Source organism: Bacillus rossius, chromosome 2, assembly GCF_032445375.1.
Source record: "Bacillus rossius redtenbacheri isolate Brsri chromosome 2, Brsri_v3, whole genome shotgun sequence".
NCBI lineage: Eukaryota > Metazoa > Arthropoda > Insecta > Phasmatodea > Bacillidae > Bacillus > Bacillus rossius.
Genome location: NC_086331.1, coordinates 122,999,368 through 123,013,129, shown reverse-complemented (window position 1 = coordinate 123,013,129; position 13,762 = coordinate 122,999,368). Strand labels below are relative to the sequence as shown.

At 40.3% G+C, this 13,762-nt stretch overlaps 1 long non-coding RNA gene across 1 annotated transcript; it reads right to left on the bottom strand.

Moving 5' to 3' along the window:
* Window positions 1–2,348: 2,348 nt before the first annotated feature.
* Window positions 2,349–5,115, bottom strand: LOC134529737 (uncharacterized). Its single transcript, XR_010074686.1, has 2 exons — window positions 4,609–5,115; window positions 2,349–3,964 (listed from the first exon to the last, which is right to left on the bottom strand). It is a non-coding gene; the product is annotated as an uncharacterized LOC134529737 (long non-coding RNA).
* Between the last annotated feature and the right edge of the window lie 8,647 nt (window positions 5,116–13,762).

The following is a 13,762-nucleotide window of genomic DNA, read 5'->3' as shown; positions in this document are numbered from 1 at the left end:
AGCGACTTGAGTGGTGCAGTCTGCTGGGGAATCGGTGGCGGGAGAATGGGGAGGAGATACCTAGGCATGCACAAGTGTTCCATTGGGCCATAAGTTTTGAAAGTGGGAAATCGATGCCACATATTGCATCCGGCAACCAGCATCAATGAAGGCAATATTCAGGCTGTATGTTTGGTCCACTGAAAGAGGCATTAGGAGGGTAATGATTTGAAGACAATGCTGCAGTCAAACAGTACATGTGCAGTTGGCTGCTGGAGCACCAGTCTTCTTTTCATGAAGGGATCAAAAATGGGAGGGGGGGGGGGAAGTATATATGCTTAAGGAAACTATGTAGAAAAAAAAGGCATTCCACTTGTAGTTTTCGTATATCACCAATAAATCTGTATAAAAATATTCCGGTTTATATTTGAATGACCCTATTATCTAATTCACTTTTAAGAATAATATTGTATATTGTTGCATTCAAAATTTACATTAAAAAAATGACATTGTGACTTACAAAAAGTCAACAGTAAATACAATATTAAAGTTTACTAGTCAAGCCTTGAAATTTTGAGTTAAAATTCAGCATGAATTATTTTTGTGTTAAGTCTAAACCTTTAGACCTCATAAATCATAAATATTTTCTTCAAAAGTTGTTATTTCAAGATCAAAAGTAAAGTAAAAAACCTAGTAATTGTATCTCACTTACACAACTTTAAAGTGTACAAATAAAATCATATATAGTTCTCAGAATGAGTTTCCTTGGCCCACTCGTGTTTCAAGTATACCAGCTTTCTCACATTACACAAGGTAGCACACCACACTTTTCTGATGGTTCATAAATTTTTGTGAAGGAAAATAGTATAAATAATGCTGTAAAGACCTAATATAATTTCTGGTTTGAAGCTAACTACTGCTAAATAAATCTAAAACCAACTGTATAGCTCTTAGAAACATATGTACTATGGAGTAGATGAAAGAATTGGACTGAGGATACCTTCTTTCTCTTCACCCACAAGATGAAACAATTTATATTTAAACACAATGTGGGTAAATGTTCCGCACAGCGTATCCAAGCCTATCCCTTGATCCTAATGGCATGATCCTGAATATATTGATCCTGTGGTACATGATGCTTGCTGTTTTAATTTAGTACATAGAAAGATCCTGGATACAATAATGGGGTGATGTAACAATGAATTCTGATGGTATTATCACATCAAATAAAAATCTGAAAGTAATTTTTTTTTTACTTCCTAAAATTATTTTTATTGTAATATTTTTGTTATGTCCAGGATCTTTGATGTACTAAATTAAGACAGCAAGCATCATGTACCACAGGATCAATCATACAGGATCAAGGCTTAAACTTGAGTACGTGATAAGGAACAATTACCCACGTATAACAAGAAGATACCAAAATTTAATTATAACTGAACAAAAAAATAAGATGCAGTAAAGGAATGCTAAGGGTAATGGAAAGTCCTAAATAGGTAATTTCATTTTCTGGTTTATAAAATAGCCTATTTGAAGCATAATATAGATTTTCATGTACACAGGTGAGATTGGCACAATTTTAATTGTTTCGCTATCAACATTTTGCAGAATACTTTATTTTATTAATTTAATTGGAGGTCTATGTGCATTTTAGCAATGCAGTCAGCATACAGAGAGCAAGTGCAATAATTAAAGTTATCATTTTTTGTCTCTGAATATATTATTTTCACTCATTGCAGTAATGTTTGGTTACATTAAAGTTTCAAAAGATATTTAGAAAGTTTTAAATAAATAAGAATGGATGCGATAGTGTACACTGTACAGAAGTTTTATTATTATTTTTTTAAATTTCCACCCACTGGTATTTTCAACTTCTTGCAGCACTGGTTAATCCTAAAAAAATTGTTTCAGATCAAAGTTTTATACAAGTTTTAGAAGAATTGCAATAATTGTTATAGATTTTATAGTTAACTTAATAGAGTAATTAAGAATATTTGTTTGTCCATTAACCCCTCATTATTTTACCCACAGCACCCTTGGTGGTTATCAGGTGGTTATAAAATTTTTTAAAATTGACAACAAATTTGAACAGATTCTATGGTGTGCCTACTAAGATAGTTAGGAGTTTTTTGTCCTCAAACCCTTGTTTTTTCCCACCCCTTAACAGTTATGGCTGGTCATATTCAAGTATGTAGACAAAATTTTTGGTAATACTCCTTTAAGTTATAATATGTTCAAACAGATGTGATATGTTTCATGTTATGGGAGTTGAAGTGATTTAAATGTTTTTCAAAAAATCTTCCCCATTTATACCCCTTTTGTTGGCCTATATCCATTAACAAACTCAACTGAGAATTTCCATAACCATATTTTATGTATTAAGTGATTTATTTGTACAAAATTATGGCAGTTATAATGACAATAAAAATGTGGTACATACACATGGTAACGACTGCAACAGGTAGTCTTTCTTCGAAACATACCTAACAGTACAATTTATTCTAGTCATGAGTTTGCTTTTTTCAGCTAATTTATAATACCTGAACAATTTTAACTTACAAGAAATGTAACACATATTTAGTACTTACAGTTAAATTGATCAATACTACTTTTCACACTTTATTCTACAAATGATATTTAATCCCTACAGTCAAATAAATTAACCAAAAACAATTCATTTGAAATCAAATAACAAAATACTACTAGTTTATAAGATGGTAAGAATTCATTTAAAAGCATGTGTTATTTTTTAGTATGCAGACTTTTTTGGGAGCTGCATGTATATAAAAGCTTGTAACCTTTTAATTTTATTTTAGATATTTCAATTTTCTCATGTTACTCAATACATGTATGTGTCCACTGGCTTACGTAAAACACTTTTACATACATAAAAAACTTTTGTATAATTGTGCGCTGTGAATACAGGTAATCCTGAATGTTCTTATGAAGTGACATCCAATTTTAAATATCATTTAATTTAACACAATAAATCAAATGAGTGGTTGTAACTTATAATGAACACAAAAGTAAGAAAAAAAAGGCCACACGGCAGAAATGGTAGTTAAAAAAAAGGTAGAGGGCTCAGTGGAATTTCATTACATTTACAAATCGGAATACTTTTGTAGTTTATAATGTAAAAAAAAACCTTTATACTGAATAGTTATTGAACATAAAACATCAAGTAAAATAAGTTTTTAAGTGTGGATGTAGAACTTATTGAAGGTTCAATTGCATACTATACTACAACTTACTTTCTAACTAGCTGTATATACATCACATGAGCATAGGTTATAAATATGTTGAAGATCAACATTTTAAATTTTCCTCTACAATTTATGGTCAGCCTTGCTATGTTTAAACTCGAATTACAATTCTTTGAAGAGAGTGGCCCAATCCCATGTATTGTGACTTTTTTTGCAATGTGATTCAAGGAATTGGACTGATCGGAAAAAAATGTTAAGGCAACAGATAAGGGAAACAGTAGAGAACTGTGTAGGAGGTTTAATAAAAAAAAGTATCCCGGTCACCATACCAATCTTTAACATCAAATAAAAAGTGTGAAATACCCCACACATATATGTTTGTATGCGCCTGTACAAAGGTTGTAATGATGGACTGCATGTTGACCAATAATGTTAAATACTGCTTCATCACATGTAAATGCTACCTGTGAATAACAAAGGACCTTAGAGGCAGGTGAAAATATATATCTGCACAAGTAGATCTTACAAGTTATGTTATGTAACATAAACATTTCACCTATATTTGGCAGCATTCTAGACATAATAAATTATAACAATAGATCCATACTTCACTGTCCACAGAATTAAAATATGTTGTAGCAGCACCACGATTCAATTTGATGCAGTCACATGTAGTGAAAGCTCCAATATCAAAATGTTCGGAACATACATATTTAGTTTTAAATGTTTCAGCATTACTGGCATCAAGGTCATAGCCAATTGCAGCAATCCACTTCAATAACCTGGAAACAAAACAAAAAATTTTTATAGTGTGAGCTAGTACATACTTAAATCAGTATTTCCAGATTATTAGCTAGCATGTAGCATACTATAAATATAAGGTATAAACATACATGTATTTAATTATGTGTATTTAGTTTAGCATTACCACTCAATGAACGTATATATTTCAGAGGTAATGTTTTATTATTAAAGTGCTGTAGAGTGTAATAAATTTGGTGGGTTTCTCTTAATTACGATATATTAATTTTCATTGAATCACATATTGTATAAATAATATAAATTCAGTAACACAAAACGATTTTTAGGGTTCATATCACAAATCATTACATTTAAATTACTGATTTATGGTAATTTTACTAAGCCCATACTATACCCAAATGGGTATATGTATATATATGTGTATACATATGTGTGTGTGTGTATGTATATATATATATGTATGTGTATATATATGTGTGTGTGTGGGTTATTAAAAATAAATAAATGATTATACTACGTAATTACAAAATTATTATGTGCGCAAATTCAGGTCTCGATAATATCGCTCTATAAATCCTGTATAATAAGCCTTAACATAAATGCCTAACCCTTAACATGTTAAACCACTTATTGTAATTTTTTTAATATAAACATCAGTACTCACTTGCTTCGGCTTCATGGAAATCTGAATGTTGTCACATCAGGATTAACAGTAATACTGTTCCTGCACGAAGACACAAAACATTGATGTGTATTCACAGGCATCTTCATCGGCTTCTTAATTCACAATCATATAGGAAAATAATTCAAAATGATAAATCAAACTCCATTGTAAAATCCATCTTTCACTCGACCAAAATCTACTACAAACCGAAAAAAAAAAGAGCGACTATAATGCTCAAATCAATCTGTAAACGAATATTACTGCAAAAAAAAAACAATTTTTACAAATCAACTGTTTTTGAAATCAAAATAAATTAATATTACACTATATTTATTGCATTATTAGTATTTATTGCATAAATTTAGTTTCTTATAAACATTCAATTGACATTTGATTATGAACACTAACGCTACCTATGAATTTACAAAAGAACTAGGTCAATCTACTAGCGCTATCTGTTGTGCAGATTAAAAATAGTATCTGGGTACATAATGGCCTATTAGAGTTGCCACCCCCTGGAAGTGCTAGTGGCCACTAGGTTTCTAGTGGCATTTGTGCATTCGGCTCTTAGTCTGTTTGTTCATAAATCTGTTGTCACCATCTATGGGCGCTTGCTGCACTAACTTCCCATAGAGGTGCCAGGTAGGAGATATGTATAATGTCTTTCAAACAGGGGTCTGATCTTAAAAGGGGCGGGTTTACTGACCGAGGCCAGAATAAGGGATAAGACAACCTTCTGTCCAAGTGGACCATATGTGCTCTGCCTTATAGACAAAATATGCAGGCAACCTAGAACCACATGCTGAACCACAGAACATAATGGATATTGAGCTTTCGGTACTGCTTCGAACTCGATCTGTATATTCGACCCCTCTCTTAAAAATGCATTTCTTTTGGCCAGGGTCATCAGATAAATTAGTCTCGTCATAGTTGAATATGATTGTTGGCGAGACTTCAGTACCATCATAATTTAATAGTGTAGCAGTCAGATTGTCAAAGTACTGCTTTACTGTTTCAGCAGACAAGGAAGCCCTACTTATGTTGATGTTTCAACACATAGGTACGTCTGGATATTTTGGCTCTGTGCCTGTTCAGAAAGGCTAAGGCCCAATCAGTACTCGGAATGTTATTCTTAAAACAGGGTACTGTGCGACCTTTAATGTTTTAATATGCACTAGCCATCATTCTCAGGTCTAATGTGTTAAACGGAAATCCCCATTCAGCAACATTTATTAAGTGGTCAACAAAACTATTTTCTTCATCGGCAGAAAATACTAATGGTCATCCAATGCTATTCGTGTGTTTATTTCTTACCTTATAACTTAGGGTTTGACGCCGACCGCCAATGCTCCTCTATGTCGCATAGACCACTATGCCTCATCAACGTCTCGCAAAGGCGTGTGCACCGAACGCGCTCGTGCGCACAGCAAAGTGTAGTTCGTGCGACGAGGCGAATGCCAGGCAACGAGTGCTACGTCGGCGGAAGGATCCGGCCGGGTGTGGCATATCCCTCCGCCGCACTACAACAAATGAATTTATATATATTTTTCCACAGGTTTTTATTATACATTATTTTCATCAATTAATATTTCAGTCCTTTCAAAATCATGTTTCACTGTGCGTTTTGTCCCGAACCTGGCCGGTTCAGTTTCCCGCGAAATTCACACGTTTCCGCGGGAGGGATGGCGGGGGAGGGGGGTCACGCACGGCGACACCGGCAGTGTCCTTCAGGAGCTCGAGGAGGCCGGCAGCCTTCGCGCGACGCGGAACCATTGTTTTCACCGACATGTAATTTCAATAGTATTATCTGTTCTTAATCTTTTACGTACAGTTCCACGGTCGGCCTCAAATTGCCATGGGGTATTTCACTTAATTAAATCAGTGCTCCAAGATGAGTGTTCAACGTATTACGTAAGTACTGTGGTAAGTTTACGAGACTTTACGTCGGCGTTTCACGCCCCAACTTAGCTTACCGGCTAATTAGTTTTGGCCCGCACGGGGCAGCCAGAAGGCGACACGTGCCACTGAACATACTAACGAATCAGTCTCTGGGACATGTCTAGGAGTCACGTAGAGTCGCCGGAGACATGGGCCTACGTGCCACTAGCCCAGTATAATAAGTGTTGTGTAATAGGGAAGTGTTTGTTCGTTAACGTATAATTTGTCATGTTAGAGTTTATTTGGTAACCGCCGCATCATGTGTAAAAGTATGTTATTCACGTGAATTAAAATCGTGAGCCACCACTGAGGAAGTGGGCTACGCGTGTGACTAGTCGATCTGGGACAAACGTTACGGCCAGAACGGGCAGCACTATGTATAGGGCTGTGCCGTAATAAATTCATCACATATCCTCCAGAACCTTTGTGTTCTTCTTCAGGCGTCCCGAGTGGCCATAACAGCTCGGGGGGGCCCTACTGCGTTTACTCCTACCTCTAGCCACAAGGCCGAACCCTCCCTGAGATCTCGAACCCAAACCAAAATCATAGGTGGTAGTGGGGACGGCGTCAGGTTCCCAATGGAATAGAAAATTGCTTACTAGCTTTTCTTAATGTCATTTTCCCTTGCAACACATTTTTCAGAGCTTGATACAGATTTTATGTGGAATAATTGTGGTATGCACGTGCATCTATCCTACGAAAATGTTTTCTTGGCATTATCTGTCAAACAAAATAAATACAGACTCATATAACACAACACAAATAACATTTTAACAACAAAGTACCAAAACACTTAAATATAGAACAAAAAACATACCCACATAACATTTACCTGTGAATTAGACAGGAAAACTTTCTATAGACGTTGCCGTCCGCCGCGGTCTCGTGTTCGAGATCGGGCGCAGGTCCTAGCGGGGTGGCTGGCTTTCTTAGAGATTTCTGTTGCGGGAGGGCGCCAGGCTAGCTCGGTGTCTAACCGTGTGATGGTCGTGGGTTCGTTGCCCCAGCGTGGCCCGCTAGAACCGTCGGCGGTGATGGAATTTGTTTCCTGATTAGGTTGGGTTGTTTAGGTTAATTTACATACACTGTTCTGGTTGTTCTATGGGTCGCACGTCGCGCACGGGAGGTGCGGGGTGGACGTTTTATTGTTCACGATTTACACTGGTTCATTACATTGGGCGCGAGGTCTACTCGGCGGTACATGACTGCCAATGAGGCGTCGGAACACGTAGAAGTTTTGATTACACTATTATTACAATTACACTTGACAAAACGGCACCCTGTGGTGCTCTTACGTACACGATTACACTCCACACGTTATCTGAGAGGGACACCTGCGTGCCTCTACGTGTGTTTACTTATTAAGCCCTCACGCCAGTCGTAGTTGAGGGAGAGCGTTCGATTAGCGTCGGCTAATCTCGTAATCGGTAAATTGCGACGCGCGGGCCCACCTGTGTGGACCGCGGCTCGCTACTAAATTAAAAACACGTCTACGATTGGATGTAGCCTGTGCCTGTGCACTGGGCGATTAATTAAAGTTCTGGGGTGGCGGGAGACGGCCCGTACCGTATACTGCACGGCCCCACGTAATGCTTTGTGTGGGGCGTGTTAAATTGACGCGGCTGGGATAGGCATACACCGAAAAAAGGACCGGGCGCACACGGGGAGTATTTAAAAAAAGGTTTTGGTTGTGACTATAATTACCAGATGGACGTTCGGTGAAACAAAGAAATGCTGGCTCCCCGTGGGACGTGCATCCGTCCCGGTCCGCGAGTCGCGCTGTACTGGCGTCTGGCCCTGGCGCGAGGGGAGGGGTGAGCTCCCTGTCGCGCCAGAGTTTCTAAAGTTCCGTTATTCGAAAAAAATTACATTAATAATAAAAAGCAAGTGGCTCTAAATTCATACAATAAAACTAAATGATTAACTTCATATCTATATATGTTTTAGAATTGACATTTAATAAGTTTGTCTAAAATAAGTTTGAACATTAGAGTCAAGCTGGAGACTGTCTGTTTCTTGATAACTACTCCAGTGGCGAATGATAATGCTAATTTGGGGCGGTTTGCGTTACGTCACACGTTTCACTACTGAATTTAGGCTGAAGGCCGCAAGGGTTGCACTCACAGCTGTTTTAGTAGAAAGCTACACGTGAGTGACCCGGGCACTCCTACGTCGCACTCTATTAATTAGGGGCTTTTGTTTGTTTCTGATTACTTTATTATTGTGTGGGGAATTTTGTAGGCTCGGGGAGTGCGTTGCATGCGTAATTAAAATGGTTCGCTATTCTATACCTTGGGCTGCGGTCCGCTCCCTTGACTCAGGTGGGCCATGGCTAGGGGTGCTTTCCGTTAGCGGAGCCGAGTACTGGAGGGTGCAGGTCGGGCTTTGGGGTGGCCTTCGGCCGTACGACATCAACGTCTATATCAATTTTTCGAAAAAGTGGTCAAAGTTTCCCCCATGTTCAAAGTATCCCCAGTTTATGGTATGTTATTGAATTCGAGATTGCAGCCATAATGAAAATTGAAACATTCTATAATAATGGCTGTAATGAAAAGTGCAATGATGTCATACACATCCAAGATGGCATGCATAACAAAAAGTACAACATTAGTTAACAGGGCATCCGATTTCAAGATGGCAGATCCAATATGGGGTCGTGTCCTGCATTTGGTCTCGGCCCCCTTGTGCGAGTGCTACATGCTCATCCCTAAAACAAACATGGCTGCCCGACACTGCAGGGTATTTTTTACCTAATCTCTATGTCTAAGCTAGTATCCTGTAAGATGGTGATGCATCCGGCGCCAATAGATGGCGCCTGCTGCAGAATGTAAATAAGTGGGATACATTGTGTCATTACTCAGGGAAGGAGCGGGCTTTCACTCGTGTTGGGAGCATCCCGAGAGTCAGAAATTAGCATATGATTAGGACAGTCAGTGACGTTTTATAGAACATGCTGCAAAGGCTAAATCTGTAAATATTAACTGTAATGAAAATGTAACCGACTTGTATATAAGCTTGGCTTGTAACCGACTTGTATAAAAGCTTGGCTTGTTGGTTGGAGTAGGTAGTTCTATCTCTTAGCCTAGCCTGGTTTCCGATAACGGTAGCTCAGGTCAGTGGCCAGTGTTTAAGGTGCTAGGTAGGTCAGCTAGCTAGGACGCTAGTTAATACAGACGACACGCCTGTTGTGTGCCCTACTTGCGATGGCGAGCAGCGACTCAGAAATTGAACACTCTGTTCACTCCGAAAAACCGTCAGGGTTCCAGCCCACCACAACCGATTACAACAGTGGTTTCACCACTGTTGAGCATAAACAACGCAGGCGTAACAGCAATGCGTCGCAAGCAGCACCGACACCGCAACAACCGATACCAATTGACGAGGCTCCGCGCTACAAACATGTCCCTTTCGTCATCCGCAATAGTCAGGCAATCGGCAGCTTGGGCCCTGCATTCGCGCGACTCGGCGTCAAAAACCGGATGACGCTGACGAATCGCCAAGAAGTGCGAATAACTTTCGACGGGAAAACCGACCAGGACAAGGCGACCGCGTGGTTCAAGGCCAACGATGTGCCCTACCACACCTTCTCCCAGCCCAGCGAGCGAGGCGAGAAGGTCGTAATAAAAAATCTCAGTAAATTCACGCCGGTAGACGCGATCTCCGAGGAGCTCACCGCGCTCGGATTTAAGGTAAACTTTATCAAGCAGCTTAGTCGGCGGCTCACAGACCGCAATTCAGGGAAAGAGATTTTTGAGCCAACTCCATCATTCGTGGTGTGCGTGGCACCTAGCGCGCACGATATCTACGCGTTAAAACACTTGTATTACACAAGTGGCATCAAAATCGAGCGCTACGCAACTCGCGCGGAAGACATTCCGCTTTGTAAACGGTGTAGTTCTTTCGGACACACCACAGGAAACTGCTCGGAGGTACCGAAATGCATCAGGTGCGCGGGTTTGCTTCCCCGCAGGGAATGCCCTGTTCCAGAGGAGGCACCAAAGGTGTGCTCCAACGGCAAGGAGACAGGCCACACCGCGGCCTGGCGACAGTGCCCAGCTTTTCTTAAAATCGTAGAGTCTAGGCGACAGGCCGCCGCGGAACAGGCAGCACAGAAAGCTGCGCGCACAGCCCCGTGAGCGCAGCCGGCCGCACCGACGCGGGACAGTTTCCCCCCTCCACCCGCGGCCTCCTGGGACCACGTGCCTCGTACAACAACAGAGCGAAGTCCGCGCGGCGCGCCGATTCCGGGAAACGCACGGCCCAGCGAGCAGGCCAGCCAACCGGGCAAAATAAAGTCTCAGGCAGTAGCTTCCACGTCCTACATGGCAGCAACATCAGGCGAAAGCGCACCGCGGCGCTCGGCGGAACAAATTGTGCAGGCTCGTGTCGAGAAGAGCCAGCGTAGAACAGAAACCGCTCCAGAAGCACAGGCAACGAACAATATCTCTAGCCTCGCGGAACTCGCAGAGATCCTGCGCATGTGCGATTATTGGAATTTAGTGAAGGCACTCGAACCGTTTTACACGCGCATTCGCTCCACCGAGAGCATCAAACATCGCCAAACCATTCTATTGGAAGCACTCGTGACAGTGCTCCAGTAAATGGCAGTAAATATGGGGAAAACACTACAAATCCTAAACTTTAATGCATGTGGTCTCCGCCTTCGGTCTTACGAGTTGGAACAGTGCCTTGTAATATATGGGATTGATGTGGCATTCATTACCGAAACTCACCTATCACCGCACCATCGATTTAATATTTGTGTTTACACCACTTACCGCACTGACCGCGCCACTCGTGGGGGCGGCACAGCCATATTAATTAAACACGGGATTCATCACCATCCAATAGAAATAGCTGGCTTAAAGCACCTAGAGGCCACCAGCATAAATATTCGTAATAAAAATGCGCATGTCTGCATGTCGGCAGTTTATAAACCCCCAGATAAGCCACTACTTTCTAGGGATTTAAATAAATTAATTAATCCACAGCAACACTTTTTCATCGCAGGCGATTTAAAAAGCAAACACGAAGACTGGGGATGCAAAAATACTAACCCAGCAGGCAGAAAACTATTCGATCACTCAGTAGCCAATAACTACGAAATATTTGCTTCAGGCTCGCCAACTTGCTTCCCGACGAATGGAGGCATGCCTGACATATTAGATATAGCTGTTACAAACATACCAGGCGCGCAGGTCACTTCAGAAAAATTAGATGAGCTTGACTCAGATCATTTTCCGGTACTAATTCAATTAACTTTCAATGCTCAATTTTGCGCAGCGATATTTAGCCGAACTTTTGGTATTCCCGACTGGGACAAATTTCGCGAAGACCTGGAATTAACTTTTTCAGAAACTCCAGAGATAGATACAGCCGATGAGCTCGAAACTCACGTAAAACTTTTCACCGACACAGTTACAGACGTGCGCAAAAAACACACGAAAATCGTGAATAAAAGAGAATTTACGCGAATAAATTATCCCGATGTAGACATGCTAATCGTTTTAAAACGTCAGGCGCGCAACACTTATCAACGAACGAGAACACCGCAAGCTAGGACTGAATACAATCGCCTTAAAGCTCAAGTCTCGCGAAAACTTAAAGATTTAAAAATAGAAAAATACGGAAACCTAATAACAGAGTGCACAACTCAACCTCGGCAAATCTGGCGGCTCACACGCAATTTACGAGGAAAAAATAAATTTATCTCTACACCTGCCATTGTTACAAATGCGGGCATTAAATATGACGCGATAGATAAAGCAAATGCTATAGCAGACATTTTTGAAAAACAATTTTCACCAAACGAGGGCATTAATGAGCCTCAGTTTACTAGGACCACAACAGTAGCTGTTAATAACTATTTACAAATCGTTCCACAAGCCGAGCCGGAACTCGTAACAATTAAAGAGCTCTTAGAAGCTATTCACTCGCGACCAAAAAATAAAGCAGGCGGACCTGACGGAATAAATTTTGACACTTTAAAGAAATTATCTTTTCAGGCTATACAATATTTTCTTAAAATAATAAATGCTATTTTTATTCTTAAATCCTACCCATCGTCATGGAAACTAGCTAAAGTTATAACCATTCCGAAACCGGGGAAAAATGCATCCCTACCACAAAACAGGCGACCTATTAGCCTTCTAAATAGCATGAGTAAAATTTTCGAAAAAATTTTACTCAAACGACTTCAACACCATTCGGACGAACACGAAGTCATCCCAGATAACCAATTTGGTTTTAGAAGTGGCCACTCTACCTCTCACCCCCTAATTAAGCTCATTGAAGAGGCCACTGACGGTTTTAATTCACGAGCGAAATTTACAGTCGCAACGATGCTCGATGCGGAAAAAGCCTTCGACAAAGTTTGGATACCTGGCTTAATTCAAAAATTAATTACATTTAACTTTCCGGATACGTATATTCATCTGGTGGCCCACTATTTATGGCGTCGAAAATTTTTTGTGTCAATAGAGGGGGCGAAATCATCCACTCGGGAGCTGACAGCAGGAGTGCCACAGGGGTCCCCACTCTGGCCCTTTTTCTATAATGTTTATACAGCAGACATCCCGCGGGAACATGCTCATGTGCAACTATATGCAGACGATACAGCAATAATATATCAATCCCCGAATCTGAAGTTCGCTTTAACCAAAGTTCAGAGGCAGCTTACCTCACTCGAACAATGGTACACTCGCTGGCGCATTAAAATAAATGGAGCCAAGTCCACAACTATAATTTTAACTAAAAAATACACCACCCCGACCTCGAATTAAAAATTTTTAATCAAGCCATACCATTTGTTAAATCGGCTAGATATTTAGGATTAACTCTTGATACCAGGCTCACCTGGAAATTTCACACCACAAAGGTGACACAGGTTGCGCGAGGCACTTTGCGCAGCCTATACTCAATGTTAAAGGCCCCCCAATTCCCTAGAAAGAAAAAACTACAGCTGTATTTACAAATAGTTCGCCCTCAATTATTATATGCTTGCGAAATCAGGGGCTATGCAGCAAATTGCCATATCAATAAAATCCAGGTAACACAAAATAAATTTCTCCGAGCCATTGCAGATTGCGGCTGGTACACCAGCACACTAGAAGTACACCAGTTACTCAAAGTAGAGTATGTAGAGGAATATATAAAACTGCAAAACAGGTCTTTTTATGGCCAGCTCTCTGAACATGCCAATACTTTTATGAACTCA